This window comes from Macrobrachium rosenbergii, chromosome 47 (genome assembly GCF_040412425.1).
Source record: "Macrobrachium rosenbergii isolate ZJJX-2024 chromosome 47, ASM4041242v1, whole genome shotgun sequence".
Classification (NCBI taxonomy): Eukaryota; Metazoa; Arthropoda; class Malacostraca; order Decapoda; family Palaemonidae; genus Macrobrachium; species Macrobrachium rosenbergii.
In genome coordinates, this window is record NC_089787.1 from 18,087,592 (window position 1) to 18,112,672 (window position 25,081).

Consider the following 25,081-nt stretch of genomic DNA (forward strand, 5'->3'; position numbering starts at 1 on the left):
ATTCAAGGTGCAACTGGGAAGTTTTACCACTACTATTACACCTTTCAAACCTTTTACTGTCAATTTCCGTCTCAGCGCTGAATAACTTCATAGGTCCCAGTGCTTGGCATTCGGCCTAAATTCTATATTCAATTCAATCAATATCAAATGGTACCTCGGCTCAACTGCTACCTGTAAGGCTGAGTCCACTCGATCGAACTTTGCTTCTTATCGAGCAAAGATCGGTAAATGTGACTGTGGGCTTGGTGCTGACGGCAGCAAGAGTGTGACTGATGTACGAGAAAATGGACCGTTATAGACAAAGCTTCTCACATCCCAAAGGCATAAGGGTTGATGATATAACTATATCAAGGTCAAAGTTAACTCACGAGACCAGTAAACCTAGGACGTGTTTAAATGTAGGATATAACAGAAATGATAGTTCACTGACATTGTTGAACAACGCAACTTCGTACGTCAGACAACGACCTCCCCAAACCCATCCCGCAATCTTAACTAGCAAAGAGCAAAGCCTGGTTACTTCGATAATCATACGAATAAACCTATACAGAATTGACATGGTCATTCCATCCGAGTACAAGATGACAGCTGATAAAGATTTTCTGCTTTAAGATAGTGAGTCGAGTGAGCAGCGTATCCTTGTTTTTTTCTACCTCTACAAACATCAGCCTACTGACGAATTTAAATAACTGGTTTGGCGATGGGACGTTTCGAGTTGTACCCTAGCTTTTTTACCAAAAGAGTTATTCCTTGTGTTTTCTGCTGCTGAACAAACAACGAGCAACTTAACAAGACTGTTCTCCAACAACTCCTCACTATGAATCCTCTGCTTAATCCAAAGACCTTCCTTATATAGACTATGAACTAGCTGCTAGTGCTGTTGAAGAAGTCTTCCCCAACGTAAGTCAAAGGACGTTTCTACCACTTATCACTAAGCGTACTGTACCGCAAGGTGCAGGAAGAGGGTCTTCAGAGTAAATACCAAATTGACGATAATTTTGTCTCGCAAATTCGTCTGATTCCAGCTCTGGCATTTGTTCCGCCAGATAAAGTGACTGATGAAGCATTTGAGACACCGCAAGAGATTTTGCCACCTGAAGCTGATCCTGCCATGGACTATTTCAAAGATAATTAAATTGGCAGAAACCGTCGACTTACCAGGCGACCCCGTAAGGGGGTATACACCTTTCAGACCTACCTACTCTCAATTTCCTTTCCAGCGCTGAATGACCTCGTAGGTCTCAGTGCTTGGCCTTTGGCCTAAACTCTATAATCAATTCAATTAACACAATATGTATGGTCGTGTAGCTGAAGATTTACGTTGTACTAACAACTCATTGGAAGAATGGCGTAACCACATGCAAGCCAGCATAAAGAATATAATACAAGATTAGACCAAAGGCCAAGCGATGGGACCTATGAGGTCATCCAGCTCTGAAATGGAAATTGAGAGTAAAGAAGGTTCGAAAGGTGTAACAGGAGGAAAACCTCAAAGCAGTTGCATTATGAAACAATTGTTGGAGAGGATGGAAAGTCAGATGGGAGAAAGAGAATATGAACGGAGGTACAGTAAAAGGAATGAAAGAGGTTGCAGCTACGGGCCGAAGGGACGCTGCAAAGAACGTTAAGTAATGCCTACGGTGCACCAAGTGAGGTGCACTGACGACACTAACCCCCTACGAGGTCACCATCAATCAAATGCTTGCACTGGAAGCGTTATCTAGATTCCAGCGTCAGAATAGCCATCTGTTGGACTTTTTGAGATATATAGCCCAATATTTACAATTTTACTATATAAAAATTGCTTTTCAGTATTTTTAAAACTTACAAATTTACAATTTTAAGTTACATTATTTTTTAACATTCGTGTATTATTGAATAATTCTTCTTAAAGGATAACAAATAAAACATTAGTTTTATTAGTTTTAGCAGTATGAATCTCCCATAGTTTTTCTGAATTCTCTCTAAAGGGGCGATTATCAAGGGGCAGTTGTCCTGTGGAGTCAGTTGTAGGGGAGGGGGCATTTGTGTACAGGGGCAGTTGTCCTGATACCAAATATAGAATTTAACGGAGGTGAAAAGAATTTTAAGTTATACATAATAAAAAAAATCTGAAATATTCAAATTAAGGTACATGATTAAATGTAGGATTTAATCCAAGTGAAAAGAATTTTAAGTGATAGGTTATAAAAAAAATATCTGAAATACTGAAGTTAAATTCTTGTTGAAGTATTACGCGCTGTTTTTAATGGGGAGGGGGCGGAAGTGAAGTTAAATTCTTGTTAAAGTATTACGCGATGTTTTTAAATGGGGAGGGGGTGGGGAGGGAAGTGGAGGTCGTTTAGCAAACGAATTAGGTTGACCTCATAAAGCTTTGAGATGCAGTTTCTTTTTACCAAAACATTTAATAATTTGTTTTAACGATTTCCGTTTAATAGGTCACGTCGATTCTGAATAACCTCAAGGATCCCAGCGCTTTGCTTTTTACCTAAATTTCATATTCTATTCAATTTAATACGTCATTAGTATAGGGTAATGACCATTTATATTCACAACTATCCATGAAACCCCCGCAGGATGGTATTGCCGTCAGTCCTCCTCATGCGATGCACTGTAGGCATTACTTAAAAGGCTCTTTGCAGCGTCCCTTCGTCCCCTAGCTGCAACCCCTTTCATTCCTTTTACTGTACCTCCGTTCCTATTCTCTTATATCTTTCCTTCCACCCTCTCCTGAGTGCAACTGCGAGGTTTTCCTCCTGTTACACCTTTCAAACCTCTCTATTCGGAATTTTCCCTTTAAGCGCTGAATGACCTCATACGTCCCATCTCTTGGCCCCAGGCTTACATGCTATATTGTATTCTGTTCTGTCCACGAAACCAATTCAAAGACTAATAAGTCTCAGGACCGGGTGTTTAGGAAGTGACTGGTTGTTTAGAATAGTAACTATTACAGATACTTTTGGCTTCATGTAGATGCATCATATGAAATGGTATTTGTGTTAATGGGTTTCTTTAATGACTATCGTTTCTTCTGATTACGGAAATGAAAATTGTAAACGCCTGAAGGAATTTGTAAATTGGTGAATGAGGTAAAATACAGGTTATACAAAACTTATTGGTGCATAGGCCCCATGTTTTACAAGTGGATTCTCAATGCGGTTTTTAATAAACTGGTTGCTCCAGAACAGAATGGTTGTGGCGTTATCAACTTTTAAATACGTTTAGTTAATTGTAAACAAACGAATCTGAGACGCTGGAACCAGGCACGAACAATAAGCGTTATAGTGAAAGAAGTAACTCTAAAATTATGGAGGTTACTGACCAGGATGATTGTCTTAGTTTATTTGGGAAAAGGTAATCGTCACGAAGGGGTTCTCTACGAAGACAATCTCGGGATGCTGCTCAGTCTGTTTTGAAGCAAATCGTGCCGTCGTTTAATATGGGTCGCGCTATAACGGAAATTAGATTGACGAGTTTCTTCGTAACTGAAGGTTCTTTGAGGGGGGAAATCCGGAAGGGAAAGAAAGAGTTGTGGAACTGGAACTGGAAAATAGCCTGGAATGTGGAATTGAGGCGAAAATCCAAGCTCTGGGACCTATGAGGTCATTCAGATCTGAAAGAGAAATTGACAATAAGAAGGTCTGAAAAATTTAACACGAGGTTAAAGAGGGTAGAGAGTCAGATGGAAGGAAGAGAATATGAAGGGAGGTGCAGTAAAAGGAATTAAAGAGGTCGCAGCTAGGGGCCGAAGGGACGCTGCAAAGAACCTTAAGTAACGCCTACAGTGCACCACGTGAGGCGCACTGGCGGCACTAACCCGCCTCCTGGAGAGTTGAGGAATTGCTTCAGCTGAGGATGGACAGTCAATAAAGAAGTGCTTAGGCCGAGGAGGATAGACCAGGAGTTAGGGCGAGGAAGTGAGGCTGCAACCCCTTTCATTCCCTTCACTGTACCTCCGTTCATATTCTCTTTCTTCCATCTGACTTTCCTTAACCCTCTCCAGACTATTGTTTCATAGTGCAACTGCTTTGAGGTTTTCCTCCTGTTGCACCTTTCAAACCTTCTTGCTGGCTGTCAGTTTCTCTTTCATTATCTTATCTGTGGCATTTCAGGAGGCATTGAAGGCCTTGTTCACATGAAAGGTTATCGCCCGGATGCGCTGGTCCTTCAGCCGGGGCTCCATCGCCCTGGGCATAATCGTTACGTCCGTACTTGCTTCTAGGTGAATTGAATTGATGTCTTGTTGGGCGGTAGTAAATGAGTGGTAGCCAGGCCTATGAAAGATATATGTATATATATATATATATATATATATATATATATATATATATATATATATATATATATATATATATATATATATATATATATATATTATACGATTTTGTCATGTTACTCGCTACCATTATTGTCGCCATGAAAACGAAATCATTGTCATTTCATGTCCCAGGGGAAAGTGGCATTAATACGCTGTGTACAGGCCTGAGGTTAATAAGAGACGATGTTACGACACTGAAATATATTATTTTTATTTTATTTATTTATTTATTTATTTATTTTTTTTTTTTTTTTTTTGCTTAGCGTAACAGTAAGATTTTCACTTACGGATGTTCTGTTTCGAGGAGACTTTCTTATTGAGTTTATGGTCTTCAGCTCATTCCTTGGGATTGTCTTTACTCATTATGAATAATAATAATAATAATAATAATAATAATAATAATAATAATAATAATAATAATAATAGTGACTGCTCATTACCTATCTTTATGTCTGTTTCTGAGTGTAGACACATACGTACACATATATGAATACAAATATAAATATATACTATATATATATATATATATATATATATATATATATATATATATATATATATATATATATATATATATATGTAGAGAGAGAGAGAGAGAGAGAGAGAGAGAGAGAGAGAGAGAGAGAGAGAGAGAGAGAGAAGAATCTACTACCAAATAGAGAATTCAGTGCCCATTACAGAATAGGGCAATGGGATTTAATGCTTCCAGCCTAAGGCGGTCTTCTTCATTAAGAAATCAGAGCCAGATTCATAATAGACAAGTATGAATGCAGTTCATGAATACACGGCACCAGTGACTGCAACATTTTACGTGATTATAAGAAGAGGTTCTGTACTTAATGAAGTTTCGGGCATCGGAAAACCTGCGACCTCGTTCATCTGGCAGTCACAAAGAGTTCTTTTGCACTGAAAGGATTCAGTCAAGCAAACACCTGCGGCCATGAAAATTTCAACTGAATTGTCGACCTTTACTGACGACACGGACACTATAAATACCCTCTGGTGGTTCCCGCGGAGCCTCACCAAAACTCAACATAAATGTAGACCGTTCATAACTTGCAGGAACGCGAACATGTAAACAAAGAGCCAGGTGGCAGCGTTCGCTGTAGCGGGAGTGGTGCCTCTTCCCGCGTAGTCCCCCAAGGTTTCGTAGGCGTTGGAAGGGTCTCGCACCGAACGAACGCAACCGTCGTAGGGCCCGATGCAGGCAGCGTAGCCCATAACGTGAGCCACGTAGGTCTGCTCGTGAACTCGGTGGAACAAGTGAGCCATCGGACCTGCAACGACATTAAGAAGGTATTTTGTAAAAAAAAAAGACCTATATTTGAATTGAAAGAAAGATCATTTCAAGAAGTTAGGCGTCAGGTTTGGGATGAGAAAGCGTACTGATCTTAGCGTAGGGCGTACTGGAGGCAGGGGCCTCCCTGCGGAGAGTCTAAAGCTAAAATACCTGAAGCATAAACGGCCACGTCTTCTCCTCCGTGTGTTTCAGCTCCTTCGTGGGTTGGGACGCCTGAGGGAGATACGAAGTCCTTGTCACCTGTGTTGACACCAGTCAGGTTTCGCCTTTGGACCTAGGAAGGATTAATCTCTGTCATTTTATGTTCAGCGCAGAGGCCTGTGAAAAGGACTACCTAATATCTCTATGTACCTGACCAATTGTTACCCTCTCAGCTAGCCTCTGCATCATTCACAAAAGGATAATTTAGCTTTGATAATATAGCCTGCGGATATCTACCATCAGCTCTAAACAGCATAAACATTCTCATTATAAACCAAAAAATTTCTTTCAGTTTTCTTCTGGAGACTGAAAGAGAAACCCACAAGAATCCTGTGTATAACTCGTTTACTTGTGAATATTTACATATTACTCGAATCTCGAGTACTTTCAGGTCCTAACTGTGACCCTTTTTCAAGAGGTGTGAAGGTGATCAGGCTGGTTCAAGGCCCAACAATCTTTTGTAAATATTTACAAGTAAACAAGTTATACACAGGAATCTTGTGGGGTTCTCTTTCCACTCTCATTATACGAGGTATGTTCAATAAGTAATGAGAAAATGTCGGGCGAGACACTAAATATGATTTGATCAAAATACTACTTCATGGTGAAGTCCACATACATATATTCTATAAAATGACAAACTGGCAACTTTCTATATTTGTAGGTCCGAGCGCAGCGGTGAACGTGGTGGAACCAACCTGATCCTGTTTGCTGATCTGTGAACACTTGTCAAAATGCAGCGAAACATGGAGCAACGTTACGCCATCAAATTTTGTGTTAAACTTGAGAAAACCAAACAAGAAGCTTATGGAATGTTAAAGGAGGCCTATGGGGGTGAACAAATGAGCCAAGAAAGTTTCTATCGGTGGTTTAACAGATTTTCTGACGGAAATGAACAGGTTGAGGATGAACCCAGATCTGGAGCACCGAAAAGTGCACACAAGGAGGAAAACATTGAGGAAGTGCAAAGGTTAGTGATGCAAGACCGTCGAATATCAGTGAGGATGCTATCTGAAGCTGTTGGTATTAGTACTGGTACAGTAGAGACAGTTCTGACCAAAGAGGAGTGGAGGAGTGGTCAGTGGTGGTTCCACCAGAACAATGCCCCATGCCGCAAGTCAACTCTGGTGACCACCTGGATGGCCGACAGGAGAATGAAAGTGGTACAACACCCACCCTACACCCCTGACCTAGCCCCTTGCGACTTCTTCCTGTTCCCATGCACGAAAGACAGCCTCAGGGGAACCAGATGCCAGTCAACAGAGGAGCTGAAAGAGGCATCGGAAAGTTACCTGAGGGAACTACTGAAAAAGGACTTTGAGGAGGTCTTCCAGGATTGGGAGAGACGCATGCAGAAGTGTGTAGCTGCGAGAGGCAATTATTTTGAAGGAGACAAAGTTGTGTAAGCTTATGAAAATGAATAGCGTCTCTCCTGACATTTTCTTATTACTTATTGAACATACCTCGTACTTCACATTAGAGACTTGGATGAAAAATTAGATGAAAAATATATAATTTTTTGATTAAGTTGCCTGTCCATCCAAAAATGACTCAAATAGTTAAGCAATTTTTCAATTGCACATTATTTTCTGCATTTTCTTGCTGAAGATTTTTCAGAAAACTAAAAAGAGGTAAAATTGTGGTACTTAGGGATTATGAGGTGGGTAAAGGTTAATTTAAGTATTCAGGGAAGATGGAAGATAGAAGTAGGGTGTTTAGTGAGGGAGAAGGTGGCAACAGTAGGGTATTCAATAGAGAAATTGGGAAAATTAGGGTATTTAGGGGAAAACAGAGGTACAAGTAGGGTACCTAGGGAATGAAAGGAGGGTGTAAGTAGGGGTTTTGAGGGGAAGGGCAGTAAAAGTAGGGTAATTAGTGTAAAAGGAGGTAAAAGTAGCGTATTTAAGGAAAAAGGAGGTAAGAGTAGCATATTCATGAAAAATAAAAGAGGTAAAAGTAGGGTATTTAGGGCACAAGGAGTCAAAAGTAGGGTATTTAAGGAAAAATGAGGGAAAAGTAGGGCATTTAGAGGAAAAAGTAGGCAAAAGCAGAGCACTTGTGGAAAGAGGAGGTAAAAGTAGGGTACTTAAGGAGGGAAGAAGGAGGCAAAAGTAAGGTATTCAGGTAAAAGCAGGGTAATTAGTGAAAAAAGGAGGTCAATGTGAGGTGTTCAGGGAAAAAAGGAGGTCAAAGTGAGGTGTTCATGGAAAAAGGAGGTCAAAGTGAGGTGCTCAGGGAAAAAGGAGGTCAATGTGGGTGTTCAGGGAAAAAGGAGGTCAATGTGAGGTGTTCATGGAAAAAAGGAGGTCAAAGTGAGGTGTTCAGGGAAAAAGGAGGTCAATGTGAGGTGTTCAGGAAAAAAAAGAGGTCAATGTGAGGTGTTCAGGGAAAAAAGGAGGTCAAAGTGAGGTGTTCAGGGAAAAAAGGAGGTCAAAGTGAGGTGTTCAGGGAAAAAAGGAGGTCAAAGTGAGGTGTTCATGGAAAAAAGGAGGTCAAAGTGAGGTGTTCAGGGAAAAAAGGAGGTCAATGTGAGGTGTTCAGGGAAAAAAGGAGGTCAATGTGAGGTGTTCAGGGAAAAAAGGAGGTCAAAGTGAGGTGTTCAGGGAAAAAAGGAGGTCAAAGTGAGGTGTTCAGGGAAAAAATGAGGTCAAAGTGAGGTGTTCAGAGGGAAAAAGGAGGTCAAAGTGAGGTGTTCAGGGAAAAAAAGGAGGCCAAAGTGAGGTGTTCAGGGAAAAAAGGAGGTCAAAGTGAGGTGTTCAGGGAAAAAGGAGGTCAAAGTGAGGTGTTCAGGGAAAAAGGAGGTCAAAGTGAGTTGTTCAGGGAAAAAGGAGGTCAAAGTGAGGTGTTCAGGGAAAAAAAGGAGGTCAAAGTGAGGTGTTCAGGGAAAAAAGGAGGTCAAAGTGAGGTGTTCAGGGAAAAAGGAGGTCAAAGTGAGGTGTTCAGGGAAAAAGGAGGTCAAAGTGAGGTGTTCAGGGAAAAAAGGAGGTCAAAGTGAGGTGTTCAGGGAAAAAGGAGGTCAAAGTGAGGTGATCAGGAAAAAAAAGGAGGTCAAAGTGAGGTGTTCAGGGAAAAAAGGAGGTCAAAGTGAGGTGTTCAGGGAAAAAAGAGGTCAAAGTGAGGTGTTCAGGGAAAAAAGGAGGTCAAAGTGAGGTGTTCAGGAAAAAAAGGAGGTCAAAGTGAGGTGTTCAGGGAAAAAAAGGAGGTCAAAGTGAGGTGTTCAGGGAAAAAAGGAGGTCAAAGTGAGGTGTTCAGGGAAAAAAGGAGGTCAAAGTGAGGTGTTCAGGGGAAAAAAGGAGGTCAAAGTGAGGTGTTCAGGGAAAAAAAGGAGGTCAAAGTGAGGTGTTCAGGGAAAAAAGGAGGTCAAAGTGAGGTGTTCAGGGAAAAAGGAGGTCAAAGTGAGGTGTTCAGGGAAAAAAAGGAGGTCAAAGTGAGGTGTTCAGGGAAAAAGGAGGTCAAAGTGAAGTATTCAGCGAAAACCAAAAACAGAGGTAAAAGTAGGGTACTTAGTGAAAAGAGGTCCTCAGGGCAAAATGAGGGAAAAGTAGGGTACTTAGTGAAAAGAGGTCCTCAGGCCAAAAAAAGAGGTAAAGGTAGGGTCACTCAGGAGTGCAAAGCAGACAAAAGTAGAGTAGGGTATTTAAGAAAAGAACGAGAGAGAGAGATTCAGAAAAGAGGAGATGCAAAAAAAGAGATAAAGGTAGGGTCACTCAGGAGTGCAAAGCAGACAAAAGTAGAGTAGGGTATTTAAGAAAAGAACGAGAGAGAGAGATTCAGAAAAGAGGAGCCATCGATCAGCTGAAGGTCCCAAATCTTACTTTATCATTCCAGGTGAAGTTGTATCCAGGGCCGTTGGTGAACATAAGCGTCGTGTAAGGCAGGCCATCCGACACATCCTCACTGGTTTCGATTAATCCTGCAGGAAGTGTGTGAAGGAGTGACCTCTTTTATACACATCAGATCCACTGAAGGATCGTCTAAGGTATCAGACACATTAAAAAGTTCAGTAGTTTTCAATGGAAGCCTAGTCAAACGATTTCAAATAATTTTCTGTAAGTGTTTACAACCTTATTGCAAGAGGAAGGGACCGAGATTTATATCTCTCTATATCATGTCAAGGATAAATTAAGTCAAGACATTACTCAATAAAAAAGATAAATTCCCAGTCTGGTGATGTTCAGTCAAGGAGTTTATTGCTAATTGTCAATGATGACAGAAGGACACCTAATCTACTAACAATACAAGAGAATGTCGCTATGACCTATACAATGCAAAAATAGAGCCATCATTAGAAAGTAATGACCTTACCTATTACCGTAACAAGGGACAGACCTATTACCTATTGTCACTGGCTCAGATAAACATGGCTCATGCAACTCTTATGATAAGATATATTGACGAGGAAGCTATTTCCTCTGTTAACATAGCAACCTCAAGTAAGATGTTTCTGCCAGTTTTAGGAAAAGCAAAGTAATTTAGAACTTACTGTCTCTCCGAAGATGATTGGCCGTATCTTTTCCCAAGGGGTACTTATCTTACCAGAGGTTTAAATGCCAGAGGTTTTAGTAAAGTTTCCTTCTGTTTCAGAATAACCTTACCAGAGGTTGAGGTTTTAGTAAAGTTTCTTTCTGTTCCAGAATAACCTTACCTGAGGTTGAGTCAAACGTGCCACTTAGCTTTTTATCATTTCCTTGAGGCTAACATGGCGACTGAGTGGTCTTGTGCCTCAGCTACAATCACCCATTCCAGGATGACGATCTCCTAGTCCTTAAAAGGTCACCTAAGGTTAAAATGACAGAGGTTTTACTACATTTTCCTTCTGTTCCAGAATAACCTTACCTGGGGTTGAGTCAAACGTGTCACTTAGCTTGTTATCATTTTCTTGAGGCTAACATGGCGACTGAGTGGTCTTGTGCCTCAGCTACAATCACCCATTCCAGGATGACGATCTCCTAGTCCTTAAAAGGTCGCCTAAGGTTAAAATGACAGAGGTTTTACTACATTTTCCTTCTGTTCCAGAATAACCTTACCTGAGGTTGAGTCAAACGTCTCACTTAGCTTGTTATCAACTCTTTGAGGCTAACATGGCGACTGAGTGGTCTTCTGCCTAAGCTACAAGTGTTCCAGGATGACCATCTCTTAGTCCCTAGTAAAAAGGCCTCTTACCCAAGATATTGTTGCCCCTCTCAGGGTAGCCATTCATCGTCATGACGTGGGAATGGTCGGCCGTGACGACGACGAGAGTCTCCTTGAGGTCGACCAGTTCCAGGGCCTTTTCCAGCGCCTCTTCGAAGGCCAGAAGCTCTTCCAGGGCTCTCTTCGGCTTGCTGTAGTGGAAGCCATGGTCGATCCTCCCGCCCTCCACCTGGAAAGATGACCAGCACACGGTATTTAGGGAGTGAGAGCGAGGTCAAAGTTGTTGTTTAGGGATGACAGAGAGGTAAAAGTAGGGTATTTAGGGACTGGAGGGGAGGTAAAGATAAGGTATTTTAGGGATTGAAGAGGAGGTAGAGGAAGGGTATTCCAGAAATTGGAGGACAGGTAAATGTAGGCTATTTCTGAAATAAAAGGCAGGGTATTTTAGGGAGTGAAATGAAAGTAAAATTATAGTACTTAAGGAGTGAAAGTGAATTGATAGCAGGGTATTTAGGGAGGGAACGGGAAGTAAATTAATTGCCTTTAGAGTAACACGAATATAAAATTAGGGTATTTGGGGAGTAATGAGGATGCGAAAGTGTAATATGTAAGGAAGATTAATGGTATAAAAGTTGGGTATCTGCAGCACAAAAGAGACATAAAGGGGTGTATTTATGGCGTAAATGGGGATATATCTAGATATATAGGAGGTGAAAATGTAATAAAGGTGAAGGTACATAGTAAGTGAAAGAGAAAAGGAATAAAATAAAGGTAAATGAGGAGATAGAATGGAATTAAATCAAGAACAGAAATACCTGTATGAAAAAAAAAAGTAAAAAATGCGCTGAAGGTTTTCTGTGCATCGTATAATCAAGGCCACCGAAAACAGATCTATCTTTCGGTGGTCTCGGTATAATGCTGTATGAGCCACGGCCCATGAAACTTTAACCACGGCCCGGTGGTTGCATGGCCTTTATCGTTGCCAGACGCACGATTATGACTAACTTTAAGTTTAAATAAAATAAAAGCTGCTGAGGCTAGAGGGCTGCAATTTGGTATGTTTGATGATTGGAAGGTGGATGATCAACATACCAATTTGCAGCCCTCTAGCCTCAATAGTTTTTAAGATCAGAGAGTGGACAGGAAAAAGTGCGGACGGATAGATACAAATCCGGCACAAAAGTTTTCTTTTCAGAAAACTAAAAAGTGAAAATTAGAGCCAAAAGAAGGGAAATGTAAGGAAAGAGGAAAACAAACGAACAAATATACGAAATGCAATAAACAAATAGAAAGTAAATTAAATAAATACAAAACAGATTAAAAATGACACATTACCAATAGGAAGAATCCTTCGTCGTGTCTGCGCAGGCGCCTGATGGCAACCTCGACCATCTCCTTGATGTGGGGCGTTCCCTTGGAGCTGTTGTCCCTGTCCACTTCGTAGGGGACGTGGACATCCCCAAACAACCCTGCGGAGGTCGGGAGAATAGGAATGAATCCCGGAGGAAGCTCCAGGAAGGTAGGAAGGCATTTTCAGAGGGAAGTAAAAGGCAAATTATGTTCTCCTTTTTTGGTCACCATTATTCAACTAAATCAGGGATGAATATCTGGGCAGACTCAACTAAATCAAAGATGAATACTTGAGTAGATTCATAGTAGATTCACTTGAGGTCTTCATTACTCATCTAAATCAAGGATGAATACCTGAGTCGATTCAACCAAATCAAAGATGAATACTTGAGTAGATTCATAGTAGATTCGTTTGAGGTCACTTTATTCAGCTAAATCGAGGATGAATAACTGAATAGATCTATAGTTAGTGTACGAGTATTGACTCTCATTAGTCGACCCAGTATCCCTTACAGGTTCAGACATACACACAGATACACACATACAGCTCCCATCACCCGATCATTATACCCCTTTCATCTTAACACCTTTTGAATGTCATCTAAGAGAGGAAACTTCATTCTAACACCTTTTGAATGTCATCTAAGAGAGGAAACCTTATTCTAACACCTTTTGAATGTCATCTAAGAGAGGAAACTTCATTCTAACACCTTCTGAAAGTCATCTAAGAGATAAAACTCCATTCTAACACCTTTTGAATGTCATCTAATAGAGGAAACTTCATTCTTACACCTTTTGAATGTCATCTAAGAGAGGAAACTTCATTCTAACACCTTTTGAATGTCATCTAAGAGAGGAAACTTCATTCTAACACCTTTTGAATGTCATCTAAGAGAGGAAACTTCGAATATCATCTAAGAGAGGAAACTTCATTCTAACACCTTTTGAATATCATCTAAGAGAGGAAACTCGTCCAAGAAAAACTCAGTGTCGTCTAACGTAGTACGCTCTCTGTTTCATGAATAATAATAAGGCTTTGCTCATCATCTGTCACCATCTACCTAAAAGAACTCACCCAAGATGGAGTCCGTGTTTTCGGCGTCCACGGCCCGCAACTCCCCCGTCGAGGTGGCATAGGTGTACGTCTTGCCTTCGGCCTCTCTGTCGGATTTCCATTGGTTGACCAAATTCCTACCGTCTCCTCGGAGGCATTCCTCCTCCCACTCCTTCTCGCCTTTCGCCAAGGGGGATCCCATCTCCTGCCTTCCCCCTCCCATGATCACCTAGGGAATCAATTAGCTCAGGTGATTAATAGGCAGCGCTGGTCTTCGTCGGGGCTGGCGTGTATGTCTTGCTTGTTAGATTACATTTGCTTTTGCTAGATTAGTAGTGATTCTTGAAATTGCTTCTATATCTTTCCTCTTCATTAAGATTTATTTTTGGTCATGAATCAGTCCAACACTCCAGTTCCACTAGACTTTTTAACCTCTCTTTTCTAAGTCCTAAATTAGGACTGTACTTGCACATTATGAGTCTTATTTGGTACTGAAGAGAGAGAGAGAGAGAGAGAGAGAGAGAGAGAGAGAGAGAGAGAGAGAGAGATATGACTCATTCACTACAGTTTCGATTCATAACAATCTTCTGACAGCCAGCCTCATGGATCATTGTCAAGGTCAGGCTGTCAGCCAAGAGTGAATGAAAGAGACAGAGGGAACGAGAAGAAGAGGAAGAAGAAGAAGAAGAAGAAGAAGAAGAAGAAGAAGACTGTGCTTTACCTTTATGTTTCTCCCAGGTTCGTCTTCTACCAGCTGTCTAGCAATGTCCTTGCAGGACAGAGCATCGCCCTCCCAGGGCCTTGATCCTGGTATCGCACTGCCACTTGCGACTAGGTGTCTTCGCATACAAGGCGGCAGGCGTCGCATGGGTCACCTGTGTAGTTGTCACCAATCCTGGCAAAATAACAAAGGAAATCAAAGAGTTGTACAAGCTGATCACAGTCGACCCCCAGTATTCGCGAATACTTAAGACCCCTTTAAAAACGCTTATAACTGCGTATTTTGATAGTTCAAAACACCAAAAACCGTCTAGAAATTCTTATACCTGAATATCTTAATAGTTTTATCGCGAAAAGTGCATTTAGTCACGAAAATAATATGAAAATACAGTAAATTGTGGATATATCTCAATGAAAAACAGCGAATAGGCGAATTTTCCATGAATAATGAGTATATATGTTCTACAGAGAAATCCTTGAACAGGTGAAGCCGCGAATCGGGAACCGTGAATGGGTGGGGGTCCGCGAATCAGGAACCGTGAATAGGTGGGGGTCTGCGAATCAGGAACCATGAATAGATGGAGGTCCACGAATCAGGAACCGTGAATAGGTGGGGGTCTGCGAATCAGGAACCGTGAATAGGTGGGGGTCTGCGAATCAGGAACCATGAATAGATGTAGGTCCACGAATCAGGAACCGTGAATAGGTGGGGGTCTGTGAATCAGGAACCGCGAATAGGTGGAGGTCCGCGAATCAGGAACCGTGAATAGGTGGGGGTCCGCGAATCAGGAACCATGAATAGGTGGGGGTCCGTGAATCAGGAACCATGAATAGGTGGAGGTCCACGAATCAGGAACCGTGAATAGGTGGGGGTCTGCGAATCAGGAACCATGAATAGGTGGAGGTCCGTGAATCAGGAACCGTGAATAGGTGGGGGTCTGCGAATCAGGAACCATGAATAGGTGGAGGTCCGTGAATCAGGAACCGTGAATAGGTGGGGGTCTGCGAATCAGAACCATGAATAGATGGAGGTCCAATCGAACCGTGAATAGGTGGGGGTCTCTGAATCAGGAACCGTGAATAGGTGGGGTCCGGAACAGAACAAATAGGTGGGGGTCCAATCAGGAACCATGAATAGGTGGAGGTCCATGAATCAGAACCGTGAATCAGGGAACCATGAATAGGTGGAGGTCCATGAATCCACTGCAATAGGTGGAGGTCCGTGAATCAGGAACCGTGAATAGGTGGGGTCAATCCAGGAACCATGAATAGGTGGGGTCCGTGAATCAGGAATCAGGAAGGTCCGCGAATCAGGAACCGTGAATAGGTGGAGGTCTGAATCAGGAACCATGAATAGGTGGAGGTCCACGGAATCAGGAACCGTGTGAATAGGTGGAGGTCCACGTCAGAATCAGGAACCGTGAATAGAAATCAGGAACCAATAGGTGGGGTCCATAATCAGGAACCATGAATCAGGAACCATTTGAATAGGTGGGGTCCAAATCAGAACCGTGAATCAGGAACCAATAGGTGGAGGGGGTCCGTGAATCAGGAACTGAATAGGTGGGGTCTGAATCAGAATCAGGGAACCATGAATAGGTGGAGGTCCGTGAATCAGGAACCGTGAAATAGGTGGGGTCTGAAATCAGGAACCATGAATAGGTGGAGGTCCGCGAATCAGGAACCGTGAATAGGTGGGTGTCTGAATCAGAATCAGGAACCATGAATAGATGGGTGGAGGTCCACTGAATCAGGAACCATGAATAGGTGGGGTCCGTGAATCAGGAACCGTGAATAGAAATCAGGAACCATGGAGGTCCCTCAAATAGTGAATCAGGAACCGTGAATAGGTGGGGTCCATTGGGAACCTCAAATAGGTGGGTCTGAGGGAACCATGAATAGGTGGAGTCCGTGAATCAGGAACCGTGAATAGGTGGGGTCTGCGAATCAGGAACCATGAATAACCGGAACACAAATAGAATCAGGGAACCGTGAATAGGTGGGGTCTGCTGAATCAGGAACCATGAAAAGAAGGTGCTGCAAGATCAGGAACCGTGAATAGGTGGGGGTCTGAAACAGGAACCATGAATAGGTGGGAGTCAGGGAACTGAATCAGGAACATGAATAGGTGGGGGTCCAGAATCAGAATCAAAGGTGGGGTCTGCGAATCAGAAACCATGAATCAGGAACCATGAATCTGCAGAATGGGGGTCCGTGAATCAGGAACAAATAGGTGGGGGTCTGCGAATCAGGTGGGGGTCCGTCCCTCAAATAGTGAATCAGGAACCATGAATAGGTGGAAGTCCGTGAATCAGGAACCTGCTATCAGGAACCAGGTGGGGGTCCTCAAATAGGTGGGGTCTGAATCAGGAACCATGAATAGATGGATGGAGTCCACTAATCAGGAACCTGAATAGGTGGAGGTCCGTGAATCAGGAACCATGAATGCAGGTGGGGATCTCCAAATGGGTGGGGTCTGTGAATCAGAATCAGGAACCATGAACCATGAGGTGGGTCCAATCAGGAACTAAATGAACAGCAGTCCACAAATAGAATCAGGAACCATGAATGAATAGGTGGAGAATCAGGAACCATGAATCAGGTGGGGGTCCGTGAATAGGTGGAGGTCCACAATCAGGAACCATGAATTCTGAGGGTCCTGAATCAGGAATGGAACCATGAAATCCATGAATCAGGAACCATGAATAGGTGGGGTCTGCTAATCAGGAACCATGAATAGATGGAGGTCCACGAATCAGGAACCGTGAATAGGTGGGGGTTCTGCAATCAGGAACCGTGAATAGGTGAGGTCCGTGAATCAGAACCATCAAAAGGTGGGGGTCCACACAATCAGGAACCATGCATGAATGGGGGCTCCATGAATCAGGAACCTCAAATAGGTGGGGGAGAATCAGGAACCATGAATAGATGGGGGAACAGGAACAAATAGGTGGGGTCTGGGGAATCAGAAATTGTCATGAATAGGTGGGGTCATCTGAATCAGGAACCTCAAATAGGTGGGGGTCTCATAGGGAACCATGCATAGGTGGGGACCGTGAATCAGGAACCTCAAATAGGTGGGGGTCTGCGAATCAGGAACCTCGAATAGGTGGGGTCCGTGAATCAGGAACCTCAAATAGGTGGGGGTCTGCGAATCAGGAACCATGAATAGGTGGGGGTCCGTGAATCAGGAACCTCAAATAGGTGGGGGTCTGCGAATCAGGAACCATGAATAGGTGGGGGTCCGTGAATCAGGAACCTCAAATAGGTGGGGGTCTGCGAATCAGGAACCATGAATAGGTGGGGGTCCCGTGAATCAGGAACCTCAAATAGGTGGGGGTCTGCAGGAACCATGAATAGGTGAAAAATGAATCAAGGAACCTAAAATGGTGGGGTCTGCGAATCAGGAACCATGAATAGGTGAAGTCCGTGAATCAGGAACCTCAAATAGGTGAGGTCTGCAAATCAGGAACCATAATAGGTGAATCCGTGAATCAGGAACCTCAAATAGGTGGGGGTCTCAATCAGGAACCATGAATAGGTGGGGTCCGTGAATCAGGAACCCTCAAATAGGTGGGGGTCTGCAACAGGAACCATGAATAGGTGGGGGGTCCAATCAGGAACCTCAAATAGGGTGAGATCTCTGAATCAGGAACCATGCATAGGTGGGGGTCCGCGAATCAGGAACCACAAATAGATGGAGGTCCACGAATCAGGAACCGTGAATAGTTGGGGGTCCGTGAATCAGGAACCTCAAATAGGTGGGGGTCTGCGAATCAGGAACCTCGAATAGGTGGGGTCTTGAATCAGGAACCTCAAATAGGTGGGGTCTGCAATCAGGAACCATGAATAGGTGGGGTCGTGAATCAGGAACCTCAAATAGGTGGGGTCTGTGAATCAGGAACCATGAATAGGTGGGAATGAATCAGGAACCTCATATAGGTGGGGTCTGCGAATCAGGAACCATGAATAGGTGGGGTCCTGAATCAGGTTTCTCAAATAGGTGATTCTGAATCAGGAACCATGAATAGGTGGGGTCCGTGAATCAGGAACCTCAAATAGGTGGGGTCTGCAATCAGGAACCATGAATAGGTGGGGTCCGTGAATCAGGAACCTCAAATAGGTGGGGTCTGCAATCAGGAACCATGGTGGGGTCCGTGAATCAGGAACCTCAAATAGGTGTGGGTCTGCATTTATCAGGAACCATGAATAGGTGGGGTCCGTGAATCAGGAACCTCAAATAGGTGGGGTCTGCAGAATCAGGAACCGTGAATAGGTGGGGTCTGTGAATCAGGAACCTCAAATAGGTGGGGTCTGCAATCAGGAACCATGCATAGGTGGGGTCCACGACAAGGAATCACAAATAGATGGAGGTCAAATCAGAAAACCGAATAGGTGGGGTCTAACAATCAGGAACCGTGAATAGGTGGGGTCCCTGTGAATCAGGAACCTCAAATAGGTGGGGTCTCCAGAATCAGGAACCATGCATAGAATCAGGAACCTCAAATTACTGGGGTCTGTGAATCAGGAACCATGAATAGGTGGAGGTCCGTGAATCCAGGTACCCTGAATAGGTGGGGTCCGCCAACACAACTGCAAATAGGTGGGGTCTGAATCAGGAACCTCAAATAGGTGGGGTCTGCATCAGGAACCATCATGCGTGGGGGTCACTGAATCAAGGAACCACGATGGATCCAGGGAACCGTGAATAGGTGTCCGTGAATCATGAACCGCCTCTAGGTGGAGGTCCGCGAATCAGGAACCGTGAATAGGTGGGGGTCCGCAAATCAGGAACTGCAAATAGGTGGGAGTCCATGAATCAGGAACCACGCATAGGTGGGGTCCGTGAATCAGGAACCGCAAATAGGTGGGGGTCCGTGAGAAACTGAGAATAAAAAGTGGGGTCCATTTAATCAAAACCAGCTAATCAGGAACTGAGAATAAATGGGGTCCACAATCAGGAACCACGAATAATCAGGAACTGAGAATAGATGGGGTCCACGAATCAGGAACCACGAATTGAGGGTCAGTGTATTATAACGTGGATCAATGTTATTTTCTTCTAGTCTTATCTCTGTAACGTTTATATAACTTATGCATAGATGTTGTTCAGCAAATTTGTAAAAACTGCAATGCAGAAATTTATAATGATTCATTAACTTATTTAACCACTCTGCTGGTTTCCATGCCTATTTAAGTCCAAATGCTACTTGTATCAGACTTCTATGGTATGTTATCCTTTCCAGTAACGCCTGGTTTTCTGTAAGACTCAAAAGTTAATCCTGAACTCGGCCTTCTCTTTTATCTTAGTGTGGGACCAGCAAGAATGCGTAAACTCCAGAATTAAAAATACTCAGAGTACTATGAGTCTTGAACTGGAGAAACAAATCCACAGTTATAAATGGGTACATGTATTTGAAAATTAAGCTTTCGGAAAGCTGCTCAATTCCCCTTTCAAGCTGCAGATTGAAAAGGGGATTTGGAGAGATTCCTGAAAGCTCTCTGTAGAGATTTGTTTCAACATATGTACTCATGCATAACTGTGGATTTGTTTCTCCAAACTCCAAAGTGTTAGTTTTGGGCATTTTCTCCATACCATCCAGGCATAATATCCATGAAACCCAATAACAATTCTTCATTAGGAGATCCCAGAAGTGATAAGAACCTGTGGGGACACAGGGCTGGCCTAACCTAGCAACAGCAACAAAAAGAAGTCTGGTATACAACTTAGCACTCAGAGACACCATCCTAACTCACCGGTTTCTTTGCCAGACTCTTGGGCCCATTCCAAAATGGTCTTGACCCTGTTTTTCTCTTCCAGGGACGCCTTGCAGTCATTGAGCTTCACTCTCCCATTGACTCCTAGTGTTTTGAAGTTGCCTTTCACTCCAGAGAGGAACGCTGTGGCGGTTGCTGCACTGTCAGGGACTTGCTTGTCCAAGTTGTAAGTCTGGTGAAGACATTATATCTTCTTAACGAGGATAGACGCTCATTCATATGTTGAAAAAACTCATTTATATTTGTTTGCAATGTAGGTCTTTGTGCTTAAAACCTAGTAAATGGAGTTCTGAGCAAAAGATATCCTACCTCAACAACAAAATCTCCCTTTTCATGAGTTACCTTCAAGAGACCGATGTTAGGAAATCTCTCCCAGGTGAGATATCCTTCTTCTCCCGCGAAGCCTCGCTTTTGGCCTTTTAGGATGCGACCCGCTGTCACAGCAGTGATACCCATTCCTGTAGGAGCAAGAGGAGGAGGTGGACAAGAAAGGCTCAGATCACCAAGATGTTGATTTACACAGCAAAAAAATTGGCTGCGATAGTAAACTTCAGGTAGGTTAACCACTGGTCACCTTTCTGCAGATCTTTATATGACTTGTCATGGAATTTTGCACTAACATTACTAGTTGGTGCAGAGCTTGTCAGGAAGACTAAAAGAAATCAGAAATTGTCATCTTAAGAGAGCATCTTCTTGGTTCTTTCAAGAGTTATATCATAAATACGTTTTCTGCTAGGTAGACTTAAGAATGGCGACTTTAAAGACTCCTATTCCTACCTTTCCTGGGGGAGAAGCCATATTAATATACAGGCGGGTCTAACGATTCTTCTTCACGTACTTTCTGTGAGAAAAGGATATAGTGACTAGAAGGGTTTCTGAGGATTCTGTTTCACATGCCTAATCTGAGGAAGGGGATAAACTATAGCAGAATTGCTTCAAGAACTTTCTCTCACTTACCTCCTCTGATGAAAATGAAAATGTACACTAGAACTGTCTTTCAGGACCCTCTTTCACATACCATCTACAGGGGAAAGTTGGACTACAATGACAGCAGGTTTTAGAAATCCCTTGTACTTGAAGTCTCTGATGAAAAGTATTGGCTGCAAGGGTTCTCCTTCCCAGTGCAAAGGATAAAGTGGAATAGAAGTAGTACCTAGTACCTAGTACTCTCTTTTCCCATCCCTTCACCAAGATACAACAAAAGAGGATTTGAGGACTTTCAGTTAACTCTTCCGCAGGGAACGTATAAGTAGAAGAGAAATGGTCCCAAGGTCTCTTTCACTTATCTAAGAAGTACAATGGGACCAACACAAATGCTGCTCTGTCACTCAGCCTCTCAATGTTAAACTTCAACAGTTATTCCAAGGATTCTCTTTCACCCATCTCCAAGGTAACAAAAAGTACACTAGCATTCGCTTTGAGGGATTTCTTTTACACTCTTACCATCTCCGAGGAAAAGTATGACGTTTTTGGCAATACTCGTGATTCTAGGCTGCGCCAGGGCTTCGTTGATTTCATCGTCCCCAAGTTTCATCCAGTATTCTGAATCTGAGATTGAGGAAAATGAAAGATCATATTATATGATTTATACCCCTATGACTTTGCAGTTCTCCATTACCCACTCTGGTTTTCTACAATACACGCTCAGAGGGTCTTCAAAAGAGTAAGCCTGTTCTGATCATCCAGAGTAAGTTTGATCAATGCATTTATCCTTTGGAAAACTTCAACTAATTTTCATGTGGTAAGCATTTTTTTTTATTGAAGCTCTGCAGAGCTATTTTATTATAAATGTATTTCCAAGAGAAATCTTCCTAGCAAAGAAACTTACATTCTAAACAACAAGATATCTGTTGCATGTAGAGTAAAATTAGACGTTTTTGTTATCTCTAACTTTCTTCAGGAGCCGATTCGAAAGGAACTCGGTCACCTGTTAATTCTATTACTCTCCAGTCATGAAAATGAGTTCACTGAAATTACTGGTTCACCCTACCACTCTCTACTTGTGAAAGTTAAGCCATGTCATGTACTCCTTAAACGTGGCCTTCGCCAACACACCAGAACTACTTCGAAGCGTATCTTACCGTTTTCGCGCTCTTTTGGTGATGGGTAGACACGTTCTGCTTGGATCCATCCATGCGTAAACAAGGAAATGAGAACAGTCAGTCTAAAGGCCGTCATCGGAAGATTCGTCCTCTCGGAGTGTTTGATATTCCTTGTTGCAGGTGGTGCTGTGTTCACAATGACAGAAGAATCACTTTTGTAAGTGGGAATGAAATGCAATCTCAGGAAAGGCTAAGTAAGAAAAATTGCATTTATTTCCAGAGGATATTGTGAGAAATTTTCACAAAAAGTGGTAGCCTATTTAAATCAAACATTAGCTTAAGTTAGGGAGTCTAAGTACCAAATGATGCAATTAGGTAATTCTTAAAGTATGGACAAACAATTATTCTGCTTATTGAGGTGAAGAAACAGTTCTATCGCTGTCTACAGTGCTAAGCAACATTCTTTTCCAATCTCTACAATGTTTGAAGTCTAGGGTTCATACGAATATTAAGTTATTGATTCCAGTGGCCTTGTAAAATGCAGATACCTGCCGTACACCATATGGATGATATGCCACGCAGGAATTGAAAGCATAAAGTCTTATTGAAACGAACAAAAAAATAGCCCCAAAAAATAAAGACAACAATAAAAAAGTAGATTATTATCTAGTGCACTCCGGCATGTCGTCACACGCCAGTGAGTGTATTACCATTGTGTCCGTACAGCCTAGCATTCTACTTTTTCCCGTTGTACCAAAATATATATGTATTTATATAACTCCGTGACGACTCATGCGGGAAGCAATGGGACCTGGTGATCATTCATTGGATCTGATATTGTCCTTTGTTGATATTTACTTTTACATTGAATGGTTTGCGTTACTACCCTAATATTATTCTTCATTGCATTTTAATACATTTTTTTGTCTGTTTAATAATTATGAATTCTATTAGCACAATGGAAGTTCCAAGCAGCCTTCCTTGAGTTCTTCTGAATGATAATTTTCTTTTATTCCAATGTAACTCGTATTTCAGGTGGAAAGAGGAAAGAAGTCGTTTGTAAATGAGGAGAATTTCTCATAAGGTGAACCCAATTCATATAGAACAAGCCCACCAAAGGGGCCACTGAATTAAAATTCAAGCTTCCAAAGAATATTATGGTGTTCATTAGGAAGAAGTAAGAGGAGGTAAGAGGAAATATAAAAAGAGGAGATCTCGCTTGTTAAAAAAGAAAAATAAATTATAATGAACACCTTAATATTCTTTGGAAGCTTGAATTTCAAGTCAACGGCCCCTTTGGTGGGCTTGTTCTATATGAATTGGGTTCATCTTATGAGAAATTCTCCTCATTCACAAACGACTTCTTTCCTCTTTCCACCTGAAATACGAGTTACATTGGAATAAAAGAAAATTATCATTCAGAAAAACTCAAGGAAGGCTGCTTGACACTTCCATTGTGTGCTAATAGAATCCATAATTGCAGTGTGAAAAACAAATTTCCTGACTGATAACAACAAAGACATCACCGTTCAGTATACATTATTCAGTATACACTATCCTTCAAAGCTGATTATGATTCATGAATATATTCACGATCATCCTCACATGATATATTTCCATTCATAAATGTTCTTTTTAACGATCACACTTGTCAACAGAAATATTAGGAGGAAACGGTCCGTCCACTAGAATAAGTAAATGGAAAGAATCGTGGATAATTTTTCCTTATTCCTGAGATGCTTCCCTCAGGAGAAAAATTTGGCATAGACTGACTCAAAGTCTTGATAAAAGCTAAGTATAATATCTTCGAACAACAACACTTCAACAAAAATATTAATGTAGAGTCTCTTTACTATCTTCTGAAAGGAAATTACTCAAAATAAGAAGCTAAGTATAATATCTTCGAACAATACCAACGGCTTCAATAGAAATTACAAAAATATTAATGTAGAGTCTCTTTACTATCTTCTGGTGACTTGTCAAAGGAAGTATAGACTGACTCAAAGTCTTGATAAAAGGATAAGTATCTTCGAAAAATATTATTGGCTTCAAGAGAAATTAAAAAAAATATGAATGGAGAATCTCATTACTATCTTCTGTGAGAACCATCGGTGCTGGCAAAAAAGGGGTTCTATTTTACACGTGAAAGGGAGAGAGGGACATAGATAAAATGGCACAGTGTCCCACACTCAGCAAGGGGAGATTACACTGACGGATGATATAAATTAGTACACTCTTTCATTTGAACTCTTTTGCCAAAGCGGAAGGACTGGAGACGCAAGGGACATTTTCAGGGCTGGTCTGTAGCTGCGTGCCTATATTATGTCATTATTCCATCACGCATAAGTACCTTTGTTCTCCGCAAAGGCTACACGAAAAAAAAAAAACTGTAACAGGATATACTCACTTAAGGCGAGGAATGGAAAATGAATAGATACTGCTGATAGCACACGATAACTCCAGCCTCTCCACGTACGATAGTCTCACGCACACACACACGCGCGCACACAGAGTCACAGACACACATAGAAGGGTACCTCTTCTCTACACGCCCTCCAAAACACTGGTTCCTGCCACGGAGTTGGGGTCGATCTTTCCTTATGGGCGAAGTCACCTCTACAAGAGAGAGAGAAAAAACGTTGCGCCGCCGCCGCCGCCGCCGCTGGGGGAATGTGAAAAAAAATATGACCAATTTCACGCTAGGCTTAATTTTTCTCCTGGGTCGTCCATTCTGGCCCTGCGAGAGGCGACGTAATATCTCGCTGCAGGAACGTATTATATTATCATTTTTATTATCATTAATGTGTAAATTAGAGCCTATTTTCTGATATATTGTTAAAGCTACACTTGAAATCCTTTGGCTCCACGAGGACTAACTGCCCTCATTGTCACAGGCAATGAAACTAGATCAAAATTGCTGCACGGACAGATTATTAATATCGGGTTCCTGGCTGATCGCCTGCCTGCCTGCCTGCCTGTTCTGGTTTGCGGCGGTTAAGCTACCCATCTGCTGCTAAGTGGGGGGGAAGTTAATCGTAGGTTTGTGTGTGTGTGTGTGTGATACGAAAGTCAGGTCCTCAAAGTCTTTCCTGATATCAGTCCAAAGTAGAAGTCGGGATTGTTACAGACTTCCCTTACGAATTTTTGGTGCCCAATTTCCTCTGGGAACGTTGGCTGGAGTTTAT

The 25,081-nt window shown here is 42.3% G+C and overlaps 1 pseudogene; it reads right to left on the bottom strand.

The window, feature by feature from the left end:
* Positions 1–4,905: 4,905 nt before the first annotated feature.
* LOC136830565 (alkaline phosphatase-like) lies at positions 4,906–24,868 on the bottom strand (annotated as a pseudogene).
* Between the last annotated feature and the right edge of the window lie 213 nt (positions 24,869–25,081).